Here is a 19682-nt window from a genome sequence, read left to right as displayed (position 1 = left end):
AGTCAGTCAGAGATGCTGCTTCATAAATCTAAGTCAGCAAATTCCCACTTAGAGAATAGACTACTTGGTTTGGGTGTGGGGCTGTGGGTTAGTCTTCACCAGCCGGATCCAACTCAAAGCTCCTAGAATTCAGTCAAGTCAAAGACCAACTCCTTCTAACCCTTCCAGCTGCTCTTCTATCCAAAACACTATTTCCATTCCTTTCACCCCACCAAAAAACTAGTCCTTGCTTAGAGAGGGCCAACATCCACTTAGAGTAACCTAAGTCTAATGCCATTTTAATGGAGAAGGTTCTGGCTCTCCCAGGCCAGGGAAAAGAGTGCCATCCTAGTGGCTTCTTGCCATCACTTTAAGGAAGTATCACCCTATTTCTCGAGAAATCCTTGCAGAACACCTGGTTCGTGCATTGTGTTCAACTACACTGGGCTTTGAAAAGAGCTCAGAACACGTTCCATACCTGCCTCAGGTAGAGTTATTTCTCTCTGATTTATCCCTGATCCAAAAGTAACTGCTAGGACACTTTTCTGTTCCAGACCTTTCTCTCAACCGTAAGGCATGCCTTTTGAGAGTCTGGCCCCAGCAGGACTTAAAATTCACTCCCACAGAAGGAAGTGCACTTTCCCAATGCCCCAGATGGTGTTGGCTCAGGGTTCTTACACTTGGTTGCTCCTTATTTTTACCTTGTCCTGTAGCTCTTAGGGGACATCTCACCATCTTCCCGATAGGACTGCTGCTCTGAATCTCTACCATTCTCTGGGTGGGGGTGTGCCCTGCTGATCCCAGGATCCCCCTTACTAACACAGAGCCTTCCAAAGAGCAAGCACTCAACAATTCATGTTTGGCAAATAGACGAGCCAGTGAGAAAGAATTCATTTCAGATTTAATTTCTCCTACGTCCTTGAATAAGCCAAACAACCCTGGTAGGCATCACTTAAGTTTACATGACAGACTAAAAAGGGTAAGTGAATCCAAGAGAGAGCCGTCCTTTATGTTTTGCCTCTATTCTGTGAACGCCTTGATTTTGCTTCCACACTTGCTCACATCTCCAAGGGATTCCTATTCTAATGCCTTGTTATCTCGTTCCAGGTCACAAAAAAGATGGGGGGTCTTCCGATTTGTTTTGCAAAATATCAAAACACACAAACCTGATGAACAACTCTAAATGTGTGACCATCGTCATTCATAAAGTTAGATTCTGAAGCTAATTAAACTTTCTGTTATGAGGAATGATATTTGAGGGGCACCTCGCTGGCTCAGTAGAAATGCGACTCTTAATCTCAGGACTGTGACTTTAAGCCCCACATTGGATGTAGAGATTACATAAAAATAAAAACTTATTTAAAAAAAAAACAGGGGTGCCTGGGTGGCTCAGTCAGTGAAGCGTCTGCCTTCAGCTCAGGTCATGATCTCAGGGTCCTGGGATCGAGTCCCGCATTGGGCTCCTTGCTCAGTAGGGAGTCTGCTTCTCCCTCTCCCTTTGCCCCTCCCCCCCCACTTATGCACGCATGCTCTCTCAAATAAATAAAATCTTTAAATAAATAAATAAGTGGCAAAGCATATGAAAGAATATTTCACCAAAGAGGATATACAGAAGGTGTATCAAAACTTCCTCATACCAGCATGGGAAGGAAGTGGGGTTGGTGCCATTGACCTTGGCAAAAAACTGTAGGACTTCCATCTTGCTGGTTGCGGCATGGGCCCTGGGACCCCACAGGAACCGGTATCAGGCAGGGTCACTGTCCAACACCTGCCAGTACTCCAGGTATCCTTCCTGCACCCAGACTTTGGTGAGGAGCTCCCCGGGCTCCCTGTAGATGACATGCTCCCTGCCTGCGTACACCCCCATGACTCCCAGCGCCTCCCACACCTCCTCCTCGGGGGCACGGTCGCCCACCAGGACGATCACCCCCAAGAGCAGCATCAGGAGGCCAGTCTTTGGCATGCCCTGCTCACCGCTCGGCATCCCATCGTGTAGCAGTGGCTGGCAAGGTCCACTTCCTTCACCTCAATGCCAAAGACAATCTCCATGCACTCACAGGCTTTCCTGAAGATCTCAGGGCTCTTTGGTGACACTCTTCAGTGTTTCTGCCTCTGTGATGGGCTCCTTTGTTACCTACTTGACACTCAGGAACCGCACCAATTTGGCCACCTTTTTGTTAAGTGCATCACTGAGCAAGGACTTAGGCTCTGGTGGAGTCCCTTCTCTTCTTGGCTTCTAGAACTCTCATCAGATTGACTCGATGGAGTGGCTGTGATGGCAGTGGGGAAGGAGCAGGCTGTCTGAGAACTCTGGGGAACACATGGTTTTCCAGCAGCAGGCACCACGTCTGGGGTGCCCAGGATCAAAGGAGAAAGAGGAGGAGGTTGTGGCTTCTTCCTCCTGAGGCATGGGACCCTGCACACAGGTCCCAGGGCTGTCTTGGGGCCTGAAAGTCTTCCTCAAGCTGGCAGTGCTCACTCTTCTGACCCAGAGGCATGATGACTTATATCGGGTGTAGCTTGCAGGAGGGTGGGCATTGGGGATCCCCAGACGTTGGGGGCGGAGGGAAAGCATCAGTGGCCTCAGGTGAGAAACTCATCCATGACAGCTCAGATAAAGGCAGCTTCCAGGTCTCCTTTTTGGTGATGCTCTTGGGCCTCACAGGGCTCCTGTTCTCCTGGGTGGCCTGTTTCCCAAGAACCGAAAGAGGAATTGAGAGAGCTCCTCAGGGTGCAGCTGGCACAGCCTGAGGCTTCTAGACTGAGATAGGCCACGGATGGTCAAGCATTGTGGGGTCCCATCTTCTGGAGCCCTTGGTAGACACTCAGGGTGTGCGCTTCACCTTGACTCCTGGCACGGTGCCAGCCCTCTCTGATACGCTGACCTGACAACATGGGCCTCAGACCCAGGCTTTCACCTCCCAGTTCTTAGAGCTCCTATAAGGGGAATTGAAGGGGCAGCTCGGGATGTAGACTACAGGCACAGTCCTGGGTCCCCAGTGCTGACAGGAGGGCTGCGGCCAGACTCTGTGAGGTCCCCACTGTTCGGGGGTGGATGGTTCTCTTAGTGCTCAGAGTCCTAATCTTTCCTCTGCCAGGGTCTGGGCCCCACCACTCTGCTGAGCTCTGACTTTCTTCTGAGGAAGAAGTAAGGGGCACCACCTCTGGTATACTTGCCCAGGGCTCATAGCAGGGGCCTCCTTCGTCTATAGTAGGAGGGCCCAGGTTGTTACTCATATTTACTCCTGACAGGGCCTGCTCCATCCTCTACCTCAGCTGACCTGACTTTGCATCCTCAGATTGAAGGCCTCCCTGAGAGGAACCACCACCTGCAGCGCCATCATGGAAGGGATCGCCTACCACCACCTGCAACGCCATCATGGAAGGGATCGCCTACCACAACTGGCCACCCCTAATTTGTGTCTCCCAGGTACGACAGCAGGGGCTGGGCTCATCTGTTCTGGGACAGGGGTACCTGCAGTTCTCCTTCAGGATATTCAGCTTTATATCTGTATCCCACCCCCACCGTGCCTTTTTCTCAGACCTCCCTGAGACCACTGAGACAAAAGTAAAAAGATGCCAAATCCAGCTAATTTTGCCTGAGGTCTCCCAGGCCTGGCAGCAGGGGCAGGCCAGGTTTCTGTGGGATGCCCTCTCTCTGGGGTGGGGAGGCATTCTGAGTCCTTTTCAATGTAGTAGCAGCTACTCCTGACAGGGCTTAGGCCACCTGTATTCTGTTGACCCGAGAATCCTTCCCCCGGGCCACGGCTCCAGTCTTCCCAGGGCCTCCTGTGTGTGGTGGGAGCTTCCCTGCCCTTCCTCAGAGCCCTCACTTTGATGCCTGCTGAGCTGACGCTAGCCCCCGCAGGCCAAGATTCTCATCTCCCTGACATCCCTGATCCAGAAATGAGGCAGGGGTGCTTATCCTTCCCTGCTACCCAGGATCTCCAGGAGTGACAACAGGAGTCAGGGCAGATTTTTGTGGGGACCCCTCTAGTTCTAAGGTGGAGGTATTTCAGTCATTCTCTAGGTATTCCCATTTCCTCCTGACAGGCCTGGGACCCTTTCATTCCGCTGGCCTGAGGATGTTCTCATCTCCCTGACACCGCGACAGGTAAGTGTTGGGTAGGCTTTGCCTGACATCCATGCCCGGAGCTTTACAGAACAGATAGCAGACGGGAGTCCCGGTGAAAAACCCCTCTGGCTGCAGGGGGAGGTTCCTTCCGGATCCTTGCCTTGACACCCAGCAGAGTCTGGGACCCGTCCCTTTGCTGACCCGAGTCCAGTCAGCCCAGTTGAAGCCTCATCTCCTTCAGACTCGGAGGTTGAAGTCAGGAAACTAAATCCAAGGACCCGGCCTCGGGCCTCCCTGGGTTGAAAGCAGGCATTAGGGCTGGGGTCCATTCCGCTCTGCGGTGGGAGGTCAGTTGAGCCTTCCCACAGGGTCATCGCTTTGACGCCTGGAACGGCCTGAGCCCTCTTCCTCCGCACACCCTCGAATCAAGGCTGCACGTCCCGGTTCCCAGAGCTGCCAATGAGGGGGTGCTTCGCTTATCCCGACAGCCCTGCCGGGCGTCAACCAGGGCTGACGTGGGGTGGAGTGGGATTCTGTGGGGTCCACACTGTTGTTCCGGGGTGGGTGGACCCCCCGCTCCTCACTCATGGGGCTCTTTGCTGGGGGAGTCTGCCCCCTCTACAGCTGCGCTGCTCTTACCGGAAGGTTTTGTGTCTCAGGCCAGACGCTAGACGGGGCGGCAGCGGCACCCGTGACAGGTGGTGGAAATTCGGAGAAGAAGCCGCCTTCCTATGCTGTCTCCTCACCTAAAAGACGTAGACCTTGGCAATGTTCTGTTCTGAAGCTTCACTTCCTACACCGCAGTGGCTAAGCAGCATGGTTTGCGGAGTTCCTGCCCTTTTGAGGTTCTCCGATCTTGCATTGTCCAGTAGAGTACTTTCCAGCTTTCTTAAGCCTCGCTGATGTTAAGAAGTGTATTCTGTAGCTCGCGCAAGCATGTGTGTTTGTGCAGTTCGCTCTGATGCTTGCGATTCCCTCTGCAGACCTTCTTCTGATTCTATCACAATATTTGTTTAAGGCCAGGCTTCCCTCGCTAAAGTGGTTTCAGCCGGTTATTAGCGCAGACCCCCGCAGGCACACAGCAGCAATCAAGCCAATGTTTCCTGATACCTGGTACCACCCCAGGGCCACTGGCGTCCGTGGTCCGAGGTGATGCCTCAGATTCCTTCGGTGAAACAGGGCAGACATTTAAACCTGTTCTTCCCATGGGCCCTCCTGAAGTCCACTGCTGCCTCCCCAAACAGGTACCAGTTCAACACAGGGATTTCTCATGCTTTGCTTCGATTTTGTTGTTGAACGCCTGAAAAGTGTCCCCCCAAAGATGCCATCTCCCAGTCTCCAGAACCTGTAAATGCTGCCTTCTTTGGGAAAAGGGTCTTTGCAGATGTGATTAACCTAAGAATCTTTCGAAGGGAGAGGAGTAGCGGGATTATCCAGGTGGGCCCTAAATGCAGTCCCTTATATCCTTAGAAGAGGGCAGCAGAAGGAAGATCGACAAAGAAGGCAAGGTGAAGATGGAGCCCGGGGAAATTTGAAGATGTTGACCTTGAAGATTGCAGTTACACTGCCACAAGCTGAGGAAGGCCAGCAGCTACCAGAAGCTGCAAGAGGCAAGGAATGGATTCTACCCAGGATCTCCAGACGGAGTGTGGCCCTGTCAGCGTCTTGATTTCAGGTCAGTGAGTGATTTGGGGCTTCTGGCTTCCAGAACTGTAGGTGAGTTCATTCCTGTTGTTTAAGCCGCTCCGTTCATGGCAGCTCGATACAGCAGATCTAGGAAGCTAATACACCGTTGTTTTCATTCTCCCTTCTGGAGTTTTCCAGGGTTGAGTTTTGGGAGTGGAAGACAGCAGCACAAACTTCACTATCATTTTGGCAACCATAGTTAAGGCACTACATCTGTAAACAATTGAAGGAGAATTAGCATCTTTACGATAGTTTGTTTCACATTAGGGAATATGGTGTACTTCTCTATTTGGGACAATTTTCGTCTGAATCGATCAGTAAAATTTTATATTTGCCTCCATAAAGATCTTATACATTTTTGTGATTTGTAGTTCCTCTTGGATAACTTCTGGATTCTGTTGCTATTGTGAATGGAATATTATGTGTTACATGTTCTAAGTAGTTACTGCTTTTGTGCGGTAAGGCTCTTGATTTTGCTATGTTGACCTCCTCTATACAGGCTTTCTGAAGTCCCTTATCCATTTGAATATATTCCACACACCTCTTCCTTTTAATTTTCTAGGCAAATGGTCATCTCTATAACAAATAGTATCTCCTTTCAATATTCTTATCTCTTATTTATTTTGACATCCACATCTCTGGCTTTGTGTTCCAGTGCAGTTCTAAAGAGTATAGATCTGTCTTGTTCCTGACTTTAATGTGAATGCTTCTAACATTTCACCTCGAACCATGCTTGCAGTCGAATTTGGGAAAAGGAGGCTCCCTTCTATTCTTAGTTTGCCGGAGTCTGTACCATGAACACGTGTTGCGTTTCTTCCAAAGGCTTTTTCGATGCTCACTGGCACTAACCCTTGTCCCCTCTCATTTGTTTATGTAGGGGTTAGCGGTTGAAAGTGTTCTCCAGTGTGAAGTCATAGTTTCATTCCTTGGACACAGCCCGTTTGCTCACTGAATTCCCCGCTCTCTTAACTATGCTATTTTATTTGAGAAATTTATTGTCATATGAATGAGCTTGGTTCAAGTGTTCTGTTAGTGGGATTGGGGGCGAGGTCCTCACTTGGTTTTTTAATCAAGGGGAGCTGACTGGGGAAAAATGAGTTGAATAATATCCACCCCCCCTTTTTGGTATGCTTTGGAAAAGTTTACAAACCTGGCAATTAATTCCCCTGAGCATTTGATAGAAGTGGTCTCCAAAATAGTCTTATCTCAGACATTTGAGAGTGACTTAAATTTTGAATATGGTTTCCATTTGTATTTTTGAATCAACGTTTTATGTTTCTTTATGGATGAATTTGGTTTTATTTTCTAAAAAATGGTCCGTTTCCCTTAGGCTTTCAAATTTAGTGGTATGATACTTATAATAACAAGTATCACAAAAACTCCCAAACTCATATACCAATAGAGAGAACAGTATAATGAACTCAATATACCTGACATTCAGCATCAACAATCATTAATATGTGACCAATGCATTTCCGATTATACCTCCACTATTCACCCATCCTGCAACTGCAACGTGAAGCAAATCTAAGGCATCATGGGGCGCCTGGGGGGCTCAGTCGGTTAAGGGTCTGCCTTTGGCTCAGGTCATGATGTCAGGGTCCTGGGATCAAGTCCTGCACCGGGATCCCTGCTCAGTGGGGAGCCTGCTTCTCCCTCTCCCTCTGCTGTTCCCCCTGCTCGTGCTCGTGCTCTGTTTCTCTGTGTCATATAAATAAATAAAATCTTTAAAAAAAATTTTTTTAAATCTAAAGCATTGCCCCTAAGTAGTTCAGCATGCATTTCTGAAAGATAAGGAATGTTTTCTAAAACATAAACTTAATATAATAACTATACCTAAAAAAGTCCTTAGAATCAAATATCCACTTTTTCATACTTATCTGACAGCCCAATTACTTTAAAAATATTTTTTGAATTGATGTATAAATATGGTATATACATCCTGGTTGTTTATGTCCCATACGTTTCTCTTAATCTACAAAATGTCCCTATAGCACTGCTTTTTCCTTGCATTAAAAAAAAAAAAAAGTCTTGTGCTTTGTTCCATTTCCCATAGTCTGGATTTTGCTCACAGTGGTAACCCAACAGGTTCTCCAGCTCTCTGTATTTTTTAAACTGGTAAAGGCAGAAGCTTGATCAGATTGGTGTTTGCTTGTTTTTTCCCTCCCTCCCTTCCAGAAGACCACTCCACAGCTGAGGGTGTGTACTTCCATTAGGAAGCTTACACTGCCTGGTTGTTTCCCTTTGTGTTGATGTTAGCAGTCATTGATGGTTATCACTTCTATCTATTAATCCATTATGGGCTCGCAGAATAAGCATTCTATCATTCCCTCCTTATTAGCTGAAATTCCTCTATACCTCTAAATGTGGAAATATTTCCCCATGGTTTGGTTATCCTGAGGGAACTTGCATTCCCTTATAGTAAACTCTCTTCATCTAAATTTTGTACAAATTTGTTTAACTTGTTTGTTCCTGCTTTTCTCTTTAGTAATTGATCATTATTGCAAAAATGGCTACCTTATAGGTATTTCCAGAAATGGCTTGTGGTGGTTGGCGCTGCTGTTTTCGGTTTCATTATTTTCTGCATTTATCTTCATTATTTCCTGGCTTTTACTTCTTTAGGTCAAATGCGCTGTTCATTCCAGACCTTCTGAAGTGCCTGGCTGTTTTAAGCATTTATTTTCTAATACATCTTTTTAAGACTGTCCATTTCTCACTGAGTACCACTTAGCCGCATCATACAGGTAGTATATTGCATGTCTTCGTGTGCAGTGCTTGAAGATTTTACAAGCTGAATACCTCACTCTACTACTTATGCTATTAAAATTTATGTGTGTATGTATACACACACACTAACTAAAATGTGTTTTGAGTAGGCTTTAAAGAGGACAAAAGAGGATATTTAGAGGAAGTTTCATAATCTGGAGGCATGTTTTTGTTTTCATATTAATTATAACAGACTCTTAAACATATTTGACTGCCAGGGAGAGAGTTGAGTTTCTCCTATGAATGTGAATAAGTTTACCACTAGAAAATCATTACGATTGGCAGCGTGTAAAGAACTGCAGCCTGCAGATGTCAGCCCCTATGTCGAGCAGGGGCCAAGTGTGGGATAGCGCTGAGGGAAAGTAGGTCGAGTACAGCAGATTAATAGAATAAAGGGCAAACTTCATTGAGCATCAAAGTAAACACATCCACAACAAACTAGCAGTAGAAGGGAAATTCTTTTTTTTTAAATCTTTTTGTTTTATTTTATTAAATAATGGTAAGTATACTTTTTAATCCCCATCCCCCTTCTCCCCCCATTCCTCTACCACTTCCCCTCTGGTAATCATCAGTTTGTTCTCTCTAGTTAAGAGCCTGATTCTTGGCTTCTCTCTCTCTCTCTCTCTCTCTCTCTCTCTCTCTCTTTTCTTCCTTTGCTCATTTGTTTTGTTTCTTAAATTCCACATATGAGTGAAATCACATGGTATTTGTCTTTCTCCGACTGACTTACTTTGCTCAACATCATACTCTCCAGCTCCATCCATGTCATTGCAAATGGCAAGATTTTATTCCTTTTTATGGCTGACTAATATTCCATTGTATACATACACCACATCTCCTTTATCCACTCATTTATCGATGGACACTTGGGCTGCTTCCATAACTTGGCTATTAGAAATAATGCTGCTATAAACACAAGGGTACATGTATCCCTTTGAATTAGTGTTCTTGTGTTTTGGGGCTAAATACCCAGTATAATATCACAATTCCTGGATCATAGGGTATTTCTGTTGTTAATTTAATGAGGAAACTCCATACCGTTTTCCAGAGTGGCTGCACCAGTTTGCATTCTCACCAACAGTGCACTAGTGTTCGTTTTTCTCCACATCCTCACCAATACTTACTGTTTCTTGTGGTGTTGATTTTAGCCATTCTGACAGCTGTGAGTTGATATCTCATTGTACTTTTGATTTGCAGTTCCTGATGATGAGTGATGATGAGCATCTTTTCATGGGTCTGTTGGCCATCTCAATGTCTTCTTTGGAGAAATGTCTGTTCATGTCTTCTGCCCATTTTTTAATTGGATTATTTGTTTCTTGGTTATTGAGTTGTATAAGTTCTTTATATATTTTGGATACTAACCCTTTATCAGATATGTCGTTTGCAAATACCTTCTTCCATTCCATAGGTTGCCTTTATGTTTTGTTGAATGCTTCCTTCACTGTGCAGAAGCTTTTTATTTTGATGTAGCCCTAATAGTTTATCTTTGCTTTTATTTCCCTTGCCTCAGGAGACATATCTAGAAATGTTGCTATAGCCGATGTCAGAGAGATTATTGCCAGACTTAAAGCTTTTCCCCCAAGGTGAGAAAGAAGAAAGGATGTCTGCCCTTATCCCTTAATAGTCAACATTGTACTGAAGGTTCTAGCCAGAGCAATTAGGCAAGAATATATAAATATTTAAAAAAGCCATCCAGATTGGAGAGGAAGAAATAAAACTATCCTTATTCACAGATGACATGAGATTGTATAAAATAAATCCTGTGGAATACACACACACACACACACACACACACACACACACACACAAACTTAGAGCAAATAAGAATTCAGTGAGGTTGCAAGATACAAGATCAAATACATATATCAATTGTATTTCTTTTTTTTAAGACTTATTTTAGAGAGTGAGTGTGTCAGGGGGGAGGGGCAGAGAGAGAGGGAGAAGGAGAGAAGCAGACTCCCAACTGAGCATGGAGCCTGAGACAGGGCCTGATCTCACGATCCTGAGATCACAACCTGAGCCAAAATCAAGAGTCAGACACTTAACCGACTGAGCCACCCACACGCCCTCAATTGTATTTCTATAAACTAGCCAGGAACAATAATTTTAAAAAACTAAGTAATTTCCATTTGCAGTAGCATCAAAAAAACCCAAAATCTTTAGGGGAATTTAAAAAAATAAGTACAAGGCTTATACATATAAATTTTCAAAATATTATTGAAAGAAATTAAAGAAGACCTAAATAAAGACTTCCTGTTTTCATGGATTGGAAGACTCAATATTGTTAAGATGGTGATACTCTTCTAAGTGACCTACGGATTCAATCCTAACTGGCATTTTTGCAGAAATTGGCAAGCTGGTTCCCAAATGCTCATGGAAATTTAAGGGACCTAGAATAGGTAAAAAAAAATCTTGCAAAAGAAGAACACACTAGAAGGACTCACAATTTCCAATTTCAGCTACAAAGCTACAGTAATCAAGCCAGTGCAGTATTGGCATAAGATAGACACATAAATCAAAGGAAAAGAATTTAAAGTATAGACATAAACATCTACATGTATGGTCAGTTGATTTCTCTTTTTCAAGAAGCTTAACCAGACAATTTTATGTGGAAACGATCCTCTTTTCAGTTATTTTACTGCCATTTTTTGACACGTCACATGCAAAAGAATGAGTTTGGACCCCTACCTTACATCACATACAAAAATTAAGTCCAGATGAGCCACAGACCTAAATATAAAGCTAAAACTATTAAACCCTTGCAAGAAAACCTAGCTATAAACCTTTATGACTTTGGATATGGCCATGCTTTTTTAGAAACGACACTCAAATTACAAGCAACCAAGAAAGAATTTGACTTCATCAAAATTGGGAAATTTTGTGTATCAAAGCACATGATCAAGAAAATGAAAAGACAACCCACATAATGGGAGGAAATACTGGCAAATCTTACATATCTGGTAAGGGTCTAGCATCCAAAATATATGAGGAATTTTTACAACTCAGCAAAAAAATAACTCAAATAAAAATGGGCAATTTCTTTCATAAGTGTTCTGTAGTTCCTAGAGTGTAAATCCTTTACCTCTCTGGTTAGGTTTATAACAAGGTTTCTTATAGGTTTTGGTGCTGTTGTAAATGGAATGGATTCCCTAATTTCTCGTTCTACAGTCGCATTGTTAGTGTATAGAAAAGCAACCCAGTTCTGTGCATTGATTTTGTATCCTGCCACATTGCTGAATTGCTGTATGAGTTCCAGTAATTTGGGGGTGGAGTCTTTTGGGTTTTCCACATAAAGTATCATGTCATCTGCAAAGAGAGAGAGTTTGACTTCTTCTTTGCCAATTTGAATACCTTTTATTTCTTTTTGTTGTCTGATTGCTGTTGCAAGGACTTCTAGTACTATGTTGAACAATAGCGGTGAGAGTGGGCATCCTTGTCGTGTTCCTGATCTTAAGAGAAAAGCTCTCAGCTTTTCCCCATTGAGAATGATGTTCACTGTGGGCATTTCATAGATGGTTTTTGTGAATTTGAGGTATAGTCAAGCAGAGAAAGACAATTATCATACGGTTTCACTTATATGTGAAACATAAGGGATAGCATGGAGGACATTAGGAGAAGGAAGGGAAAACTGAAGGGGTAGAAATCAGAGGGGGAGATGAACCATGAGAGGCTCTGGACTCTAGGAAACAAACTGAGGGTTACAGAGGGGAGGGGATGGGAGGATGGGTTAGCCCGGTGATGGGTATTAAGGAGGGCACATGATGTGATGAGGACTGGATGTTATACCCTAACAATGAATCATGGAACACTACATCAAAAACTAATGACTAACATTACACAATAAAAAAAAAATAAAGATAAAATTTTTAAAAATGGGCAAAAGGGAACCTGGCTGGCTCAAGTCGGTGGAGCATGCAACTTTTGATCTTGGGGTTGTGAGTTTTACACCTTTGTCAAGGTGTCAGTCGTTTTTTGTGGCTTGGTTTCCAGGTCCTTTGTTTTGTTACATTCATCCATGTGTCTATTTCTTTGCTAATACTACAATGTTTTGCTTGCTATAGCTTAAGTCCTATCTCTTAAAACAGGGTAATGCTGTTCTTTCCACTTTCTTCTTTTTCCGAAATTATTTTATCTACTCTAGGTCCCTTTACTTTTTCATATAAAATTTAAATTCAGTTTTTCTAAATCCATAAAAATCCTGTTGGGCTTTTTTTTTTTAAGTAAGCTCCGCACACAACATGGGTCTCGAACTCACAGTCAGAGATCAGGAGTGCCCCTCTTGTTGGGATTTTGGTTGGAATCATGTTCAATCTATAGATCAATTTAGGGAGAGTGGACATATTTACTATTTTGAGTCTTCCAAACAGTGTCTCTTTGTTCTATGTAGTTTTTCTTTTATTTTTTTCATCAGTGTTTTTTTAGGATTAAGCATACAGAACTAGTACATGTTTTCTTAGATTAACTCAAAAAACGGAGATACTGAGTTATTATCGTAAGTGGTATTGTAAAAACTTTCACTTCACAATTGTACATTAGTAGTATATAGCAATTGGATTGACTTTTATATGTTGGCCTTGTAACCCGTGACCATGTTATGCTTGTTAATTCTAGGGCTCATGCTGAGATCTGAACATAGATATTAGTCTTGTGGATACAGATAGAAAGAGGGCATGTAGGGCATGTGTCACTGTCGTCCTCTGCATGGTATAAAGATCCTCAGCATGGTAAGAAAGACAAGTGAGAAAACTCTTCTCTCAAGCAGCGGTGAGCCATCTCTGTAGGCTCAGGATTTAAGAAAATCTAGAGCTTCAAGATTCTCAAACGTATTTATGCAAAAATCACTATCCCATATTCCAGCTTTCAACCATGTTAGGGCTCTGACTTTGGCCAAGGATGCTTGCCAAGTATGAGATCCGTTCACCATTTTCTGAAATTCTGCTACCCAAACAATTAAGTCTTGGGTCTGTCTGATCTTTAGCTCAGCCGAACCTGTGGTAGCAAGAGATACGAGTTTCTTTAAACACTGCTACGGAGCCCTCTAACTCACACTTTGCTCTGAACTGATGATTAATTGAATTGAATTTGTTATTTTTTCTCTTCAAAACATCATTGGCACCTAACAATGGCTAGCCAGTTTTACAATTACTATTACCATTTCCCTGTCTTTGTTTAAATGACAGAAATACTGCACAGGTCAGTCCATTCCCTTTTACCTGTATCTCATCTCAGTCCACCACAGTGAATAACAACTGTATTGTCAAAACATTCCAGAGAATACCAATACCCAGCCTCCAAGTAGCGATTTGCCAGCCAGCGGTGAGTAACCAAATTCCAAATCCACATTCTTAGAATCTGCTTCCTAGGCACACTTATGTTACCAATTGTCTTAGCATGTTATTTCTTAGAAAGGAGCATGGGAAGGATATTCTTGTGCAAATGCTATAATGATTGAGTGCTTTCAGGAGGCACTGGGAAGTAAGTGAGGAAAGCCGGTTAGAGTAAGGAATGAAGTGTAGCAAAGCTGTGAGTTTAGAGAAGAGTAGCTTCAACTGTGAGTTTAGCTGAAGACTAGCTTCAACTGTATCCCAGTTAGAGTTCTCAGGGGTGAACGGTACCAGAGCTGTGTTGCCTTGTGGGAAGGGAGTTACCACTGTATCCTTGTATCAGTAGTCTACTGTATGGATATACCACATTTTATTCATCCATTAATGAAATGATGAGCATTTGGGTTGCTTTCACTTTTTGGCTATTATGTATAAAGCTATTTCAAATATAGCTGTTATCAGCATTTATATACTGGTCTTTGTGTGTATCTAAGCTTTCATTCTCCCAAGTGAATACCTAGGATCGGGATAGCTGGGTCATATCCTGTTTGTTTGAGGTTTCAAAAAAAAAAGAAAAAGTAGTTCTCAAAGTAACCATACCATTTGTCACTTTCTACAGCAATATTTGAGAGATCCAGTTACTCCCCATACTTGCCATCTCTTGGTTTTATTAATATAAAATTGATAAAATTTTAATTTCAACCATTTTCATTGGTTAGACTCACAGGCAGACTGTCACGCCTTTGGTAAACTCAGATCTCAGTTCAGTTCTTTAACCCGTAAGTGTAAATTGCTTTTAGTTTGTGTGATGTATATGTGGTTCAGGATTCATCCAGAAACGAGTTTAAAACCATTATTATGATTTTACCTTCTCTAGTACTCTCTCCTCCTGGACCTCTACCACCCAGCAACCTGGTGTTCTCAGGCCCCTTCCCCTGCTTCTTCCTTACACACCTGTTTTATTTTGGAGTTTTAGGCAGTACACCGACCCTCGGAGCACAGCGTGTGTCTGTGTGTGCACACACACATATACATACACACACCCAACAATTTCACTCCATGCCAATCGCTTGCCCCAAGTTTTCACACCCCTCCAAAATCTGCATACCCGGTTAAATCTCCAGCCCACTATTTATTTTTTAAAAATAATTATAGTAGTAGTTATTTTAAATATAATTCATCCAGCGTTTATTATTATTATTTCTGGGAGGATTTGTTTGTTAGAAGCTCACTCCTTCATACTGGAAGTGAAACTCACCTGGTGTACTTCTTGTTTACTCAATTGCCTCTCTCTCTCAATGACATAAAGTTCAATAGTATTAGTTCAAAAGTACCAAGGATATTATTCCTTCGTTCACCAATTGCTGACTAGTTAAAGGATCAGATCCCACATTCGATCTCTTAGCAAAATACATTTCTAGCATAAACAAACTATGTTCATTCTCCTTTCCTGACCTCATGACGTTACAGTCACGTCACATAAACACATACAAAACAGTAAGAAATTCTCTCTATATAGTATATAAAACTATTGCTGGAGTGAAATGACACCCAAAGCACAAAAGCCATTTTCAAGGTCATACTATGAGTCTATGGCGGACGAGTCAAGGTTTCTTAAATGCCCAGTGAATTTATCAGCAGCCTTCAATCAAGGGAGGTAACTGATAAACCATTTCTTTTAGTGCCCTCCCACTTTGACTCTGGGATTGTACCTGTGACTTGTTTTAGCCAATCGGATATTTGCAAATATGACACAAGCAGAGGCTTGAGAAGTGCTATTGGGCTTGCTTGCTCTGGATTTTCTGCCATGAGAACATGACCCAGGCTAGTTACATGGAGCACAGCTGGGTCATCCCAGTCAGCTCTGATGAAAAAATTCTAGGTCAGTCCTTCTGACTCCCAGTTATGAACCAGTGTAGCTAAGATTAACTCAGCCAAGTTTAGCTGCACCTTATATCCTTGTGAGTTACAGAAAGGATTGTCATAGCCACAGGGTCTTATGATGGGTTGCTCTGCAGCATTACTGTGGCTAAAGGTAGTTGGTATATTATTTTATATTATATATTATTTTATCCTTACAATTCTCCATGTGCCTCTGGCTTGAGGTCTCTCATGAGGCTTGTTGATGGGGGAAAAAGCTATCAGTTTATAAAGTTACTTATATGACTGTTTGGAGATTCTCAGTTCCTTACTGCAGGGGGCTTCTCACAGGGCTGCCTCATGACGGGCAGATCGATTCCATCAGAATAAGAGATCTAAGAGAGGGAGGGTGACAATATTCAAGCTGGAAGGCACAGACTTATTTGTTTTGTTTTAATTTTACAAACTTTCCCCCCCAGCTTTATTGAGATATAATCGACATACAACATCGAGACAGTTTAAGGTGTACGGTGTGTTGATCTGACACACTGATGTGTTGCAGTATGACCACCACAATAGCATTATAGCTGACATATCCAACACATCACAGAATTCCATTTCTTTTTGTGGGGAGACCATTTAAGGTCTACGATCTTAGCAACTTCCAAGTGCATGATACAGTATTGTTAACTATAATCACTGTGCGGTAACTTAGATCCCCAAAACGTATTCATCTTCTAACTGGAAGCTTATACTCTTTGACCAGCAGCATCTCTCTATTTCCCCCACTCCTCAATCCCAGGTGAATACCATTTCTACAATATACTCCGAGATCATGACCTGAGCCAAAGGCAGATGCTTAACCGACTGAGCCATTCAGGTGCCCCAGGAGGAAGTTATTTTTAAATCAAGTTGTTAGCAAATGCCTGACTGAGAAGGTGACATCAAAGCAGTATTTGAAAGAATGAAATCTGTGGAAGAGATCTTCTGGAAGAGTGGAGAACAATTGTGAAGGTCACAAAACTGGAATATGGTACTGGAATATGCTTACCATATTCCAGAAACAGAAAGCAGGCCAGTATGCTGGTAACAAGGTGAACAGGGGGAGAGTATTTGAAGATGGGGTCAGAGAGGTAAAGAGGTCAGTGTAGATCAGAGGGTGTTCGAAGGGAGTTTTGTGGAGACTTAATAGAATATTGTCCAAACATTGGTTTTTACTCTGAATGAAGTGGGACCTGTTAGAGGAATTGTAGTCATATGATCTGTCGGATATGTGTACAGAATCACTCTAGCTACTGTAAAGAGAAAGGAATGAAAGGCGTAAGAGGGAGAATGCAGGGGACTGTCTAGAGGTTATCTCAGCGAGCCATGCTAGAGATGGTGGTGATCTGGACCAGTGTGGTAATGGATAACGTGTGGAGAAGTATTTGGCTGGATTCTGGATAATTTTTGAAGCTAAGTCCATGAGGATTTTCTGGCTGATTGGAGATGAGGTGTTCGAGAATGAGTCGAATGAAATATGAAGGAAAAACCACATGGATGGATCTTCCATTAACTGCAGTGGAAGATGTAGCAGGTGCCTCTGTTGCAAAGCCACAAATCATAAAGAAAACTGTATAAATGTGACACATTACTATAAAAATTCTAAGAAAAGTAGCTATAACTAACTTTGAAAGACAAGTCACAGGCAGGAACGTATTTCAATTACGATAAACAGCAGAGGTAGTATCTACTACAAACCAAGAATTAAAGTAATAAAAAGCAAGTGAGAGCTATGAATAATAAATTTATAGAAAAGGGAGACCAAATGGCCAATATATACATGAAAAGGTGCTCGATATTACCAGCAGGAAACTGTTATAGAAACAAAAATGAAGTATCATTTCAAATGTATTAGAATTGCATACTTTTTATTATAATAATTTTTTATTATATTAGTCACCATGCATACATTTTAAAATCTGATAAGATGAAGTATTGGCATTAATGTAGATCAAAGGGAACTCAGGAAATCCTGACGAGAATAGAAATGACCACACTACTTCTGGGGGAGATTTTGCAAATGCCTTACGAAGTTGGCTTGTATGTATATAAACCCTGTGATCCTGTAGTTTCACTTAAATATTCATCAAACAGGAATAGATGAAGGCATTGAATTTATTCAAAATGGGGAATCATGTACAACAGTTAAAAAGAACTAACGAGAGCTACATGTAACAACATGGATGGAAACATTTACAAACATTACAAGCATTATCTAATCATTTAGAATACTCTTACAAAATTCACAACATTTACAAACATTATCTAATCATTTAGAATACTCTTACAAAATTCACAACATTTACAAACATTTACAAACATTATCTAATCATTTAGAATACTCTTACAAAATTCACAACATTTACAAACATTTACAAACATTATCTAATCATTTAGAATACTCTTACAAAATTAGATACGTTCCCCAATGTACGGATAAAGAAATAAAGTTTAAAGGTGTTCAGTTTCCCTGACGCCAGGATTTAAATCCTGATCCAGAACTATGTGAATTCCAAGTTCATATTATTTGCACTACTGCGTGGGACGTGCAGCGTTTGTCCTCAGTCAAGATGGACCAAAGGAAATGACGAAAATTTTTGCCTTCTTACAAGGCCCCATTTCATTTGTCATTGAAAGGCGATTCAGATCTGAAGATCTAGCATGGCTAAAATGGGAGCTGGGCTTCCGTTTGTAATATATAATGTAAGTGTCAATATTTATCTTTGCAGACTTGGGTCTATTTTTAATTATACACCTAAAGATGCATAATTTGCTCTTCTATGTAGATCAATACTGAGAATGATATTGATTCTTTCCATAATCTCCTCCCCACACTCTTTGACATGGTGTTTCCGTGCAGTATTGATGAATGTCTGCTCCAGTCTGCAATTACAGCAATAACAGCTGTGCATTCTAGGATTTTCTGATTAAACTTTTTTCCAAAGTACTAAATGTAGTCATTTAATACATAATAATTATCTTTCCTATTATATATGGTCCATAATTAAACATTAATAAAAATTTAGACTCAGCAATGTAAGATGCATGGATTCCACTGCATATCAGTACTGATGCTGACGGTTTTTGATTGGTTGCCTTACCTCAGAACACTCTATTAGTCAATTGACTTTCCTGCATTCCTTTTATTAAAATTATTTCTCAGAGCTAGGGTATTACTGAAAGAACAAAACAAATAGAAGATTTTGCACGGATGCATACACAACTATGATTTACATACAGAGATACTTCTAAACTTATATACTGGTGTATTTGTGGAAAAGCAAATACTCATAGAAAACCATAAAAGAAACTACATATTTCTTGATAGAGCCATAAGAAAACTGGTATTTCTCAAAATCAGACTGAATTAATTTTATCTGAATGTCTACACATGAAATAATTTTTCATGTGCAAAACTCCAAATAAGTACAATTGTATAGAAACTAAGAGGTAAGAATAAAAACTTACAAAGAACTTCATGAACTCAGAAATAAAAACAGACACTTCAATTAGAAAGTGGTCAAGAGCACTGAAAGGTTTGAACAAAAACCTGGCCAAAGGAGTTAAAAGAATGGCAAATAAGCACATGAAAAAAATGTTCAACATAATTAGCCATTAGGGAAATGTAAATTACAACTACAAGGAGATATTGTTCCACATCTCTCAGAATAGCTACGGTAAAAAAAAAAATAGTGATAACACAAACAACGAGCAAGGATGCAGAGAAACTGGATCATTCACACATTGCTGGTGGGAATGTAAAATGGTATAGCTATCCTGGAAAACAGTTCGGCACTTGTAGAAATTTTGAATATTTTTTATCTGTTTCACAGCAATTACATTGTTTAAAAATCTTTCCACCATTTGACTCCCATTACCTATTTCTCCCACCCACTATCCTGTTCTCTGCATCTGTGAGGTTGTTTTTTGTTTTGGTTTGGTTTTCTTTG

General features: G+C 41.8%; 1 pseudogene; it reads right to left on the bottom strand.

Moving 5' to 3' along the window:
- Positions 1-3320, bottom strand: part of LOC113241859 (melanoma-associated antigen B16-like) — a 40210-nt pseudogene extending 36890 nt beyond the window's left edge.
- Between the last annotated feature and the right edge of the window lie 16362 nt (positions 3321-19682).

The sequence above is a fragment of the Ursus arctos genome, chromosome X, assembly GCF_023065955.2.
Source record: "Ursus arctos isolate Adak ecotype North America chromosome X, UrsArc2.0, whole genome shotgun sequence".
NCBI classification, from domain to species: domain Eukaryota; kingdom Metazoa; phylum Chordata; class Mammalia; order Carnivora; family Ursidae; genus Ursus; species Ursus arctos.
This window is presented reverse-complemented; position numbering and strand designations above follow the sequence as displayed.